Below are 12,972 nucleotides of genomic sequence, written 5' to 3'. Positions count from 1 at the left end.
TCGAAAGGAAAACTAAGTTTTCATTTGATATAATGTTAAGTAGGTATTTATATTATTATTTATTATGTCAACATCGTTTGATTTTTATTATTGCTATATCGAAATGCATTTGTAAAAGTCCACGAATAATAGATTTACTTTCAATAGTGCAAACGTTACTCAGGCTACCTGAATGTGAACACTTCAGAATTCCTAAAAAGTATCTATTCAATTCATGTTCGTTGTAATGAAAATTCATCCATTCAGTATGAATGAATACGTTCTCAGATAATAAACCATATTTTATAGAGTAGAAATTCTAACTAAGCACCATACTTTTCTTTCTTTCATATCTGAAAGCGCGGAATTGAATATTCTGGAAATAAAGATAAAAGAGAATATCAATTTGAGTGTTCCTCGGAGTTAGCAAGCCAGAGTTCCTTCGGCAGCTTTATTTGAGCTGCAATAGGCAATATTCATTTCTGCCTTATATTTTCCACTTTTTTTGTAGCAGATTAAATTTTGAAATATTGATTATCGATGTTGAATTTTCTCTTGCAAGAGAGGTGGATTGATGACTAAATAATCACAAACCGTCTTTGAGATTTTGGAGGGTTATAATCAGTTCAAAACAAAATTAATAATTCAAAGGTAACTAGACAACACTGAAGAGTCCCATATTGTATTATTCATTTGAAAGATGAGCTCGGGGCTAAGTAGCGGTAAATATTTACAGTTTTTATGTTTTTTTTCGTTTATTCGAGTATTTGGCAGGCACTCAAGATAAAACTACTGAATATTTGAATATTTTTTCTGTATTCGTTATTTCAACTTGATCCGGAATTTTCATATTCTACCGATACAAGATACTTTTGATCATTTCATTTCTTTCTCTTTATTATTTCTTTATTAATAAGTGAAGCAGGGTTTCAATACGTACGTGCCTTTTAAACATTACACCGTCTCCATTGTTCAAAGGCGAATCGAGTTATTCGTGGCATTCTCTTTATTATTTTCATTTTTTGATTTATAATATATCAAAGGAATAGCAGGAGTTCAGGAGGAACAGGTCAACATTGGATTCCATCTTAATATTGAGGCAAATCACGGAAAAGTCAATAGAATACGGAAAACCTGCTTTCCTATGGTTTATAGATCTCACCAAAGCCTTCGACAAAATAAGACTCAAGGATGTCATGAAAATTCTGAAGGATAAACAACTACCAACACCTATAATAGAGATTGTGAAACAACTCAACACTGATTACTCTACACATATATCTGTAAACCAACATCTAAATTCGAACTCCTACGGGTATAAGACAGGGAGATTCACTAAGCCCCTTACTCTTCAATATCATAATGGACCAAATACCACATCGTGTCAAGAATTCTGGAATGGGATATAGACTAAGCACAGTGGCTATAAAGATCGTTTGCTACGCCGATGATGCGGTGATCTTGGATGAATGCAAGGATGACCTACAGAGACTGCTCATTCTTCCTGGAAGCAAGCAAATTCAACATGCAAATATCGATCACAAGCAAAGAACCAGAACGATGCAATCTTGTCATTGTACACCAACCTATAGAACAAGTTATGTCGTTCAGTTATCTTGGCGTGGAGATATCCTCGAACCAAGATAGAACACACGAGGTTCGTAAACAGGCAGATAAAGCATGCAGGGTTGCCGGTGCACTTCACAACGTCATATTCAACAACAAACATATGAGTATACATTCGAAAGCTAGGATCTGCAAAACTTGTGTTCGACCCATTATGACGTAAGTCATAGAAACTCGAGCAGATAACAAGAGAACAAAGTCCATCCTAAGAACGACAGAACCATATCTGGGTACACGCTGAGAGATATGAAGAGGAACACAGCCATCCGAGAGGAATGCCAGACTCAGGACATAGTTAAGTGGGGAAGAAAACGACGACGATATTGGAACCACCACGTCAGCAGAATGGACGCAGGCAGAATTGCTAGGATAGCCCGAGACGAAATCTTAGGTACCAGAAGACCAGTCGGCAGACCCCCTGAGCGCTGGAAAGACTCCTGGATATCTACATCCACCGATGACTAAAGTGGAATATACAAGCCCTAGGCGTAAATTAAGAAGAAGAAGAAGATTTATAATATCATAATCAGTACAATTTTATACGCATTATATGTATAAAAACTTCCATTTCAGCTGATGTTATAAATGTTGAATTGGATCAATGAATGGCAATGTGAACGAGCACTTTCAAAATGCAGTATAGAAATCCACAGTTTTGTATCGAATACCCACAAATTGCATCAGACCTATAAATATTTATCCCAAACGAGCGTTTTGGGGGCACCGTTCAATCCAAACTCTACCTGAATGCATCCTGCCTCATGCAGAATGCTTTCCATCGCTCCAATTTCCCGAATCTGGAAATTCCTGCAAGCCCTGCAGGAAAATCCTCCCAATTGATTCATTCCACTCTGGATCCTTTCAGTCGAACAATAATTTCCCTTCAGTCTGGAGATTTGGACCAATTTGTTCAGTTCCGTTCAGATGATCAGCCTTCCTACCAATTTTTCCTCTGGCTTTTCTGGAGAAGCGCCCGCAGGATACTACGTGTCGATATTTTCGACAGGAGTTGGTCCTGTGGGATGGGAGTGTTGTGGAAGTTTCTCATTGAATTTCTTGTGATTGGAGAATCAATAAGTGATAACTATAAATTCGAGTTATCGGCCTGTTTGTTGGTTTCTCGACGGTTTCTGTCTTTGTGGGTGTTTGGAGAATGTGAGAAATGTCGAGTAGGATCTGTTTTGACTCTTTATTTCTTCTTATTGCAACATGTTTTGATGTTTTGTGCAATTCATCCAGGACTTGTATGATAAATAAAAGAAGAGGTAATTTTCGGAAAGAATATAATAAAATTTAGCTGAAGTGTAATTCTAGAATAATTTCTAATCAGACGATATCATAAATTCAAGCTTCTAAAATCTATATTTATGTATTTAATACTTAGTGTAGATATTTAAACTAAAGAAATCCGTATTAATAACTAGATAGACACAATATTATTACGTTGGTATAGAAATGAAATATTTCATTGTGACTTCAACATGTTCAGATAAAAACATCAGAAGGACTTTAATGAATTTGGTGAACTGTAGAGTCTTCAATTCGAGTACGTTCAGTTATTCGGGAAATTCATTCAGTAAATATTAAATGAATATCCCTCGCATTTTCTCACACTATAACCCATATTTTTATGACGTATGAATCTCATCTAAGCGCACTTTCTCTTTTTCCTTGGCTTCAAACAAGCCCGCAAAATTGAATATTTTGGACATAAAGATAAGGGGGAATATCAATTTGAAAGCTTCATGAAATGGGCGAGCTAGAATATTGCTGCAGGAGCTTTATTTATACTATAAGAAGCAGTATTGTTTCTGGCTTATATTTATCCCGGCAAATCACTTTTTGCAGCATATATTAATTCCGTTTGGTTTCAATTTTATTGAAGCTTTTAGACAGATATGTGTTCAACACAGATCTGTTGAGAGATTTCGAACAATTTTCTATAAAATATTTTGATCCATAAACCTATATGTATACAGGGTGATTCATTGGTGAATAGGCGGAAGCTAAGGGTAGATAAGGCACACTGAGGCGAGTTAGAATAACCTATATTTGAATTCACCTATCACAACACAATATACAAAGGGCGGTATGTAAAATTTCAGTATTGCTTCCAAAACTTATTAGAATTAGAAATCCAAACATGTATTCCGCTGAAAATATTTTGCATTTGACAGTAACTAGTTTCGAATACAAAATGGTAGGAATTTTCCATATGTTGATTTTCGTGAAATACCTAATGATTTTATCCCTCTTTCAATGAGGGTAGTAGGTAATACTGTTTATATTGGTTGGGCTGTCATGTGTTATTTATTATACAGGTGGCTCAGTGAAGGCGGTTAGAGATTTTTATTAGAGAAAATGTTGACAAACACAGCGGAGCCAAACAACCTCTATGTAGTTTTTAAGAATCAATGATGAAGTATGAACAAACTAGGCCGAATTGTCGCCCCTCAATTAGGGGCGCCTAAAACAGCCACTTCTATGTTTCACCCCTAACTGGCCCTGAGAATATTATGTCTATTGTGTATTCGAAAAACTACATGTTCAATATTCAGAATATTTCAATGACATTTAACTTATTGGATGTTCTCAAAGTGAAACATTGACGCCAATATTACGTCCTCGAATAATATGAATGGCGCAAAATTCCCATTTTATTGAAGGGCGTATAACCCCTCGGACGCTCTCAAAGCTCGTTAATGATTAAAATCAATGAATATATCATAAATCACGTACTATTTCAGTATTGACAACAGCTATAAACTTTCCTGACGTGGTCGACGTTTTACGTTACGTGTTCGACCACTATAAACGCCATAATTTTCTCGTTATATAAGGCTGAGTACACACAATGTGTGGGTTAACAGACGTTGGTCCGCAGAGTTAGTAATTACTTTGACTCTTTGAGCCAGATCTGGAGAATGAGCTGGGAGGTCAAGAAGATGGAATCGCTCTATCAGTTCAATTTTTTTTCATCGATTTGTAAAAAGGGATATTTTCGTGGTGAACGAAAATTGTTTCTATAGCATTTGAGGGTGTTGTATCTTAATTTATACACTGACTCAACAGTAACGTTATGTAATATTCACTGTTGAATAATATCGAAGTAGATGCATCAAAACTGCCCACTATGAAAACTTCTTCGTTTTTATCACTAACATCATGCCATCGTTTGGTTACATGATTAATTGTGATGGTAAGAGACTTCGAAGCAATGTGAAATGTTTAAGAACTGCTGCCATACTCAATTCCACTCATTCTAAGCGATTGAATGAGCTACCTAAGTTAAGGGAGAAATGGTCGACGTCTATCAGAAGAGCTGATTCAACCAGAAACAAATTGAAATTATGTTCTCGTATGTTCAGACCATTTAATTATTGGTCGATGCAAATGATATTTATGGGTTTGATGATTTATCAGTTACAAATTCTCTTAGGAAAGCAGTAGATTTTAATATCTAGATCCTAACTGGGTTCTGTCTGCAAATAAAGAATAAAAAAAAGCAGAAAATCACCTACGTGAAGCCAGAAGCTTCTAACCACTCGTTAACCCATGAGCTTATGCACCTTTGGAGACAGCAGAACTGTATATGGGTATATTTGTGGTATTCAAGGGTGCCATTGGCACATGAATGAACACGCGATCGTAAGCACCTTACTCCACGTCAGTGCTTTCCCCACTTTAACATATTATAAGTGATTGAACTCTTATGAAGATTCTTCTTCTTGAAGAAGACACATTTTGTCGTTTGGTTCCAGTTTACTTATGCATTTGTTTTCTTGGGATGTAGATTTCCAGCTATCTTTCCATCGTTTTGGTGGATTTCTTAAGGGTCTTCTTCCGTGATGTTTCTTGTCTCTTGCAATCTTAGCCAACCTGTATGGACTCATTCAGTCAATGTGCTGGTCCCATTCCCTCCTTCTTCGTCTTATACACCTTACGATATCATCTGTTTGATACTTTTCTCTTATGGCTGTATTCCTCCACCAATAGTTCAGTGTGCATTTTACTATTGTTCTTAGGATCTCTCGGTTGTTCTTAAGATTCTCTTTATCTTTTATACAGTTACTGCAGAACATCAGTAAAGTAGTATGTTCACTGGGAACTCAGAAAACTTCATACTATGTGGAAAAGACTATGCCTTGAAGTTGTAAGTGTTCCAAAGTATATAAAGATCATGTGGATTAGAGTAAGGTTACTATAACTTCAGTTGTTATCCTCGGAGCTATCGTTTTTGTATTCATATAACCCATTACTACATTATGTATATTCATATTAAATCAAAATTATCTGTATGAAATTAATAGGGTTATTATTCAAACTGAATGGAATTGTACGCTAAATACCCATAACTTAAAACGCAAATCAATACCATCCAGCGAATCATAAACATCAATTGCACCCATTAGTGCAATACAATCTCCCATCTAGTCCATACCTTTCCTTACTGGCTAAACCGCTTCCAGCTTTTCAAGGCTAAAATCGATTCCTAGGCACTCTGGACCATCCATACAATAATTAACGTGGTCATCCCCCATCTCTTCATAGAAATTTCCCCACTTCCCCTTTCAATCGACAGAACAGGACGTCCGGTGCTCAATCCGTTTTGATGTTGCGTCATAACGCTCGATCATACCGGGATTTATGGTCCCATGGCAACGGCCAGAGCAGCAGGTGGTCCAGCCCAGACATCCCGTCATTTGTTATGGCGACCGTAAAACACGGTGTCAAATTTTATATGTTGAACGAATTGGTTGTAATAGTGATTGAACAGGACTTGAATGATGCGTAACAGAATTTGAATGTTCTATTTTTAAAGGAGGAATATCGATGGCAGATCGTTTCTTTCGGATGTAAATGGAGATTTAGTATGGATGAGATTGCCAAATTGATTCCTATAGCACTGTTGAGTCAGGCGATCTTCGATATCTGGTTTTATTTCGTCATTGGAACGGAGACGCTTCAGGTTTCGCTTAAGGGTATCGTTTTCGCTTGGGTATTTGAGGAATATCTGGGCTTGAAGGGTCCGGCAGTTTTTATTTCGGTTATGCTGGCAAATAAAAAAAGGTGGGTCTACTGGAAACACTTAATGAACTTAATGAAACTTCTACAGGTTGTTCGGGGGTGTTGTGGGATGACTCTGTCAAGTTATCCAACACGAGAACCCTGTGATAACTTGAGGGCGGCAGAAGAACGTCCATTTTTAAAGTTGTAGATCATTGAATTCTCTACAATTTTATTTTCTCAAACTTTTTCGTGAACCTTATATCAATTGAGATATAGTCGATCAAATGTTTAGTCCAGTAGTCAAAGCAAAAAAAGTGGGGTCTGCTGGAAAAAATTCCGAACTTGATGAAACTTCTACAGATTGTTCAGAATTTGTGGGATGACTCTGTCAAGTTATCCAACACGAGGGCCTTGTTCTAACTTGAGGAGGGCCGAAGAACCCCAACATTTTTGGACTTTTTTCGGGTTATATACAATCATTATTTTCAATTAATTCTTGGTTATTATTTATTGATTTTATCCAGTTGATCTGATTATCAAGGTTCAAAATAATTATGGGTTAATAGGAATTCACAGAAAGGTGATAATATGCCACGATAACATTGAAATATCTACTCTTTACATAAACAAAGGCTTTTAGTCAAAGCTACCACTTCTCCTCCTCCTTATGTTTAATATGTCGATATTGATGTGTAAGTACTACGAATTACCATAGAACGGCTGGTAATTGTTTGTTACCGAGTCAGAATCTTTGTTTCTGCAAATTTTTGGCATTTGGAGAAAATCCCTCTAATTTTGATTGCCTGTATCTCGGTTGATATATGTTTTAGAAAGAAGTTTCGGCAAACAAAATTATAAGGAATTCAATTATCTACAACTTTGAGATTAAACGTTATGGTCGAAAACTAATCAAGTTGAAAGTTATAAGCAAAAACCGAAAAAAGTCCGAAAATATTGAGGTTCTCCAGCCCTTCCACAAGTTAGCACAGAGTCCATCCTAGAAGTTCCTATTTGAAATGTTGATTTATCGTAGTTTTTGGAAACGTTTAGGAATTGAATTTTACGGTGACAAAATTGCTCTAGGTATTAATTGAAACTGTTAGATAACTATGCTAACATAGTTTCGAAGTCCTTCCCAAGGAATGTACTCTGGAATGACTGTCAACCTCAAATGAAGCTTAATTTTAATTGAAAATTTCCTGTGATTCTCAAGAAATGCTAACAATTCAGAGCAAAATACCAGATATCTGAAATCACCGTCTCCCATGAATTCTGATTTCTGGGTTTGTTTACAGAGATAAAATCAGTATTTATTTAGTATTCATAGAGATAATTGATGCCTCTCTTATGTTCATTTATCTTGTGCTTTCATTTTCTATATGAAGAAGCTTTTTGTTGTGAGAACCATTTGTAATAAGAAAATTCGAAATTATCCACATGGCGATAAAGGCACAAGACTAAAGCGACCATAGACGTACAACAATATTTTACAATATTGGGAGTTCTTCAATAATATTGAACGTGTGGTTCTGGTAATGAAAGATGGCGCATTATATTGTACGAAATCAAAAATATTAGAAATTTATTGTGCAATGCGGAAAATTTTGCATTACCTATAGGGTGTTTTTTCGAGGTATATAACTTTAAGTTGGCATTACTGTTCAAGATGACGACCGCTTTAACAGCTGTCAAGTGATTTATTCTCAGTTTAGTTTGGCAATTTATCATGAATAGACTCACGCCTTAACAACTCTTGCAAATAGTGCACTTTTATTTCGAAAATAATGGTTCTGTGCGGAATACGTATCGCGCACTACGTCCATTTTATTTTGTTGAGCGATGAAGCGCTCTTCTGGTTGAATGGCTACTTCAACAAACAAAACTGCTGCAAGTGGAGTGAAGCTGATTTTCAAGTGTATGTCGAAACACCATCCAGAAAATTCAGAAAAACTGACTGTTTGGTGCGCTTTATGGGCTGGTGGAATCATTGGTCCGTACTTCTTCAAAAACGATGATGGCCAGAACGTTACTGTCTATGGTGATAGGTATAGAGCCATGATTACTAACTTTTTCATTCCTGAATTGAACAACTATGATGTCCAGGAGCTGTGGTTCGAACAAGACGGCGCAAAATGTCACACAGCTCGTGCCACAATCGATTTATTGAAAGACACGTTTGGGGACCGTTTTGGACCTGTGAATTGGCCTCTAAGATCTTGTGATTTAACACCTCTAGACTACTTTCTGTGGGGCTATGTAAAGTCATTGGTCTATGCGGATAAGCCACAAACCCTTGACCATTTGGAAGACAACATTCGCCGTGTTATTGCCGATATACGGCCACAAATGTTGGAAAAAGTCATCGAAAATTGGACGTCCAGATTGGACTACATCCGAGCCAGCCTTGACGGTCATATGCTAGGAATCATATTTAAAATGTAATGCCACAAGATTATCTTGCGGATAAATGAAATTCATGTCAATCGAATAATCCATCGTTGTTTTATTGCAATTTAAAGTTCTAAAGCTCTAAAAAAAGTGATGTTGTAAAATATAACACACACACGTTGAATATTTATTGCACAATTCCGAATATTGTACCACTATGTACCGCTTTAATGCTCTTAGAATCTCTCGAAAAACACAGATGTAATTCCAAAATTATTATTTTGAATGAACAGATGTAAACTTATTTCCATATTGTCGTCAGATATTTTGGAAATCCCATGCGGTAAATGTCAAATATTCCTGTGAAGTCTATTACGTCCTATTTTAGTACCTCAACGTTCAAATTTTTTTTTAACTATATGAAATTGTCTACTAGCTTTGTTTTGTCATCAATTAAAATGTAACCTGATGAAGCCACAGTGATGGCGAAAAAATTATGATAAACATTAAGAGTAAAGTGGAAATTACTTAGTTTTATTATTTTATCAATACATTAAATTGAATGAAATTTTGATGATCTCTTCGAGAAACAATCGTCCAAAAAATCGTGAAATAGTTTCGAAACAATGTGGAATGCTGTAAACATTGACCGGAACGTAAACAACCTATCAGTTTCCTCAGATTCAACCGAACCATCACCGATTTCCGCAACAGTTTATTTACTTTCATAAATTTATGATCTCAAGAATAAATGCCGGTGTCTTCTCGTCAAGTATTATTTTATTCAACACACTGGCAACTCCCACTCGACTCGACGTATAAATATTGGCGTATCGAGTTCCCATAAACAAGGCAAACAGAACTCCAGACAGAATCGATAGAGGCGCGAATGACCAAACGTAAAAATTCTAATTTCGATCGGATGATCCAGGTTCGAAGGGCCAGATATCGCGTAGACAATAGGAGTTTTATGGGTTATGTTCTAGTTTGGCGCGTCTTACTGAGTAATGGGATAATTGGCATCGGTATCGGTCAGACGTCTGGGTTTTTCCAAGCCAATTTCCAGCAAGAGACCGTCAATTTTGGTATATAAATTCCTTATCCAGTATTGGATTTGTGCCTTCGTGTTGTTACCCTCTTCGGTTTGGTTTGACGGTACAATATTTGGATTCTTTATTCCTAGAGATTTTCTAGGGGATTATGAAAGTTGTTTTCATTGATCGATCGTATTTTTAGATTACTACTGATTCATTAATTTTTCAGAATAAAAATAGGGGAATTATACTATAGGACAAACAGTCGTGAAACTATCATTTCATCAACGTCATTCGTTTTCCTAACCAATCGCTCTCTTTCAACCATAATGTCTGTAATTTTCGAATTAAGACCCAGGAACGGTCTCAAATGTTACAGTTTGACTCACTGATGACGAGTCTATCCAAGAAACTTTTGAACTGAAGAACCTAGGAATTTAGAAGGTAGGTTTTGATCTTGAATACATCTTTAGGTTCGTTAGTGATGGGCAAGATATTATTAGGGATTCCATAAATATAGCCGTTTGACTTTTGTTTTTTATTGGATTGAAAAATACATATTGTATCGAGATAATAGGTCGTATCAGGAAGTCTAATGAAACCTCATTTGAGCCTCATGTGAAATTTCATGTTGATAGCGTAACCAGAACTAGAAAATAATTCGGTAAATGCCTGAGTTCAATTATAACAGCATAAAATATGTGTAATGGCTTAGAGACAATATTTTATTCCGGAAAAAGTACCTCCTCAAAAGAGACTCGAACCCTTAGTGGTTCTCAATATGTTGTTGGAACTCTCAACTACCTCGATAGCTCAGTTGGTGAGAGCACTGGACTGGTGAGTCAGAGGTTGCGGGTTCGAGTCCCGTTCGAAGAGGTAATTTTTACGCAATCAAAAACTGTGGTGAGCCAAGTTTACTTGTTGGGTTCAGCAGTGGTTCGAGTTTCCCGTGCAATTGCTTCGACTTTTTTTTTCTTCCATCTGCTTGCTACAGTTCATTCTTTTATTTACAGTTACACCAGATGTTTTGCTTCCTTTTTCCATTTTATGGTCTGATTTTCTATTTTAGCGTTTCCTGCTTTCTCTCTCTTTCCTCCGAAGTAGATTACAACTGTTTTCGTCGTATTCACTTTGAATCTCCATTCCTTGAAGTATTCCATCAGTTTATTTTAACATCATCCCGGCTCGCCGCTGTAGATGGTATTAGCTTTCCCCCTGCCTCAGGGCAAAAAAAAGAAAAGGTCTATGTGTAACTGCCTAGTATTTGATTTCCACATATTACTGTGATAGTAAATAGCTGTGTCATTGGCAAACTGGGCTATCTTGCATCTATTCATTATCGGTATGTTAGCCATGTAAAAGTTGAACAACAGCGGTCCTATCCCCGATCCTCGGGGAACTCCGGCTTGAATTTCTCTAATCGTCGACTTTGTACTATCGATATTTACTCTAAATTTTCTATTATTCAGGTTTTCATCAACTATTATTCAGGTTTTCATTAATATTTCATTCAGAAATATTGCACTACTATCTGTATATAGATTAATTTGCTCCACAATGTTTTCTGTGAGTCGTACCAGCTAATGAATCGTTGAATGCTCTTTGCGACCCCAAAATGGTGATCTGAACTATTTTCTTTTCTTCTACAAAATCTGATAATCTCCTGTAAATTAATTTTTCTATAACTTTACTTGTTGTCGATAATAGGCTTATGGGTCGATAGTATATTGGATCTTTTCTTTTTTTTCCTTTCTTCCAAATCAAGATTGTATCTGCCTCTTCCATTTGCTTGGATAATATGCTGTTTTATGTATGTATCTGGATATTTCAACGATTTCATCTCGAGCCTCTCCTGGTAAATTTTTAATTATTGCTTGATTTTGTAGTCCGTCTATTCCGCGTACTTTTCTATTTCCTAATATTCTGATGATTCTGAGGAACCAACTAGTCAATGGCGCATGCCCTTTTTTCGTTACATTTTGAATCTTCCGGATTTATTACAATTTGTAATTTGAAAATTGATCTTTATGTTCATTTATGAAGTTTTTAATTCAAAATAATGTATGAATATTTCTCCTCAAATATCCACATCCATTTAGGAAATACGTATTATACTAAGGCTATTTTACTCAGAAAAATTCACAGTGCAAAATACTTCATGAACACGTAAACTTTTCCCTCTCTCATTATCCTTTCAATTCAAGAAATGAAATTCACTCATTTTAACAAACCCGACTAAAGAGGGTGACCTAATGGACGTGAAGGGTGAACTAGGCTAGTTGTGATAAACGTGTTAGAAAACATGAGGTAACCGCACGAAAGCTCCAGTGCTGCCAAATGAATGGCGCTAATTAAAAAGGATAACTTCGTCAGAACTTCGCCTTGAAACCTGAACTTTAAAGTTATTTTTTTATGCTGGCTTTCAATTTGTAACTAGGTTTTGGTTGACGTTCATTGGTTCCACTTGAGGCTGTTTTGAAGTTTTCGCTTGGGATTTTGCGGTAAAGAAGCTGTGATGTTGGGTCAACTGGTCATTTCCACTCATCTATTGATCAGAGAATTTCGAATCCAGGGTTAGATTTTTCAATTATTCACAATAATTGGTGATACACCTCGATGGCCTATTAGACGTTTATGGAGAACTAAATATAATTTTGTTCTGAAAATTTGCATATAGGGGTTTGAGCCAATTATCTTTTTTCCTGAAATACTTTCAGACCTCTACAAATTCTGGTTATATCCGAAACAGCCTACTACATTGTTATTTCAAATGGCACACCCAATATACAACAATTGCATCATTAGATAGCTTATTTGATTAAAATTTCAGCAATATGCACTAACTTGGGAATAAAATCCACGGTTCAGGAGTTAATGGGATCCTCATGAAAAAAATTGTTTCGAGGAATCACATTTTTTTCTATATTTCAGCAGA

General features: G+C 36.2%; 1 protein-coding gene and 1 non-coding gene across 3 annotated transcripts in view; one reads left to right on the top strand and one right to left on the bottom strand.

Moving 5' to 3' along the window:
* The window catches only part of LOC123671082 (calbindin-32), a 151,009-nt gene that overhangs the window by 108,098 nt on the left and 29,939 nt on the right, over nt 1-12,972 (bottom strand). The window lies entirely within an intron of this gene.
* Nucleotides 10,840-10,913, top strand: Trnat-ggu. Its single transcript has one exon. It is a non-coding gene; the product is annotated as a tRNA-Thr (tRNA).

This window comes from Harmonia axyridis, chromosome 1, assembly GCF_914767665.1.
Source record: "Harmonia axyridis chromosome 1, icHarAxyr1.1, whole genome shotgun sequence".
Classification (NCBI taxonomy): domain Eukaryota; kingdom Metazoa; phylum Arthropoda; class Insecta; order Coleoptera; family Coccinellidae; genus Harmonia; species Harmonia axyridis.
This window is presented reverse-complemented; position numbering and strand designations above follow the sequence as displayed.